Below are 1,186 nucleotides of genomic sequence, written 5' to 3' on the forward strand. Positions count from 1 at the left end.
TCATCTTGCATGAACTTGAAAGACTCCCAGGAGCCTATCTAGACGGGGAGACCCCGCTTCCCAAGGAACAGCGAGACCAGCCTTCGGATGCAAGCCGCAAGAGGTTTATTTTGATACACGGGTACCCGGGGCGACCAAGCCTATCGGAGGACTTGCGCGCCTCTCGGTTGGGGTGACGGGTTTTTATAGGGCTCGGGAGCAGGAGGCGGGTTACAGAAGCGAGAAGCATAGTTACAGAGTTCTGATTGGGTGGTTTGAACAAAGCCGTAGTTAAGTCACGTACCCAGAACAGGGAAGGCGGGAAGGCAGATTGTGAGTCGAGTCATGTATCCAACCGGAACCGGGAAGGCGGGAAAGAATGCAGCGAGGTAGCTATCCCCTCAGGGAACTTACTGCTATACCGCGCCTACTCTACATAACAATCGCTGCTTATCTTTTGGTCTCTCAAACTTAGTGCCTATTGATGTAAATAATATTTTCTTTTTATAAAACCATGCAAATGCTTTATTTAACAGTTGCAGGTCATCCCATTGGCTAAGTGGTGGATATCCACGACCCAACAACAAGGTCCGCACAACCTCTGAGCCTCTCATTCTGACTCCAGTAAGGTGAGCACAGTACCTTCTGAAACAGGGCCTGTGGTGTTTCGGGTGATGTAGCAGCTGGTGTCATCCATAAATTCCACATGCACCTTCATTCACTGTCCCTGTGAACTGGTCCTGTGCAGCACTTTAGTTGTTACCCTAGCTGGCTTGATGGGCTGTGCAAAACTTGTGTCCATGATGGTTGTGATCTGGTGGAATGCAGAAATAATATTCTCAACATTTTTGACAACTGTTACTGTTACTGCTTATGGTGATTAATATACTCTGACCATGCAAATGTAGTGGTTTGTATTACTAAGAAAATGAAATTTATTTATAGTATTTAAAAGTGCATCATGGTTCACTTAGCAAATTCTAAAGTATTAATTTGTAACATTGATCATCCTGATTTGTTGTAGATGATGGCGTCATTTATTAAATGTGAGACTGAAAACTAAAAGCCAGAACTCAAGTTTTAAAGGACTTGTGAAGATAATAAAAATGCTTACCTAAATCATAAAAATTGGATTACTTCTGTCAGTCAAATATCTTATGGTATAATGAAAAAATATATTGAGTTCTACTGGAGTTCTAACTTTGGT

At 42.9% G+C, this 1,186-nt stretch overlaps 1 pseudogene; it reads right to left on the reverse strand.

Moving 5' to 3' along the window:
• Positions 1-508: 508 nt before the first annotated feature.
• LOC110542461 (small ribosomal subunit protein eS28-like) lies at positions 509-781 on the reverse strand (annotated as a pseudogene).
• Between the last annotated feature and the right edge of the window lie 405 nt (positions 782-1,186).

Source organism: Meriones unguiculatus, chromosome 17 (assembly GCF_030254825.1).
Source record: "Meriones unguiculatus strain TT.TT164.6M chromosome 17, Bangor_MerUng_6.1, whole genome shotgun sequence".
In the NCBI taxonomy this organism is placed as follows: domain Eukaryota; kingdom Metazoa; phylum Chordata; class Mammalia; order Rodentia; family Muridae; genus Meriones; species Meriones unguiculatus.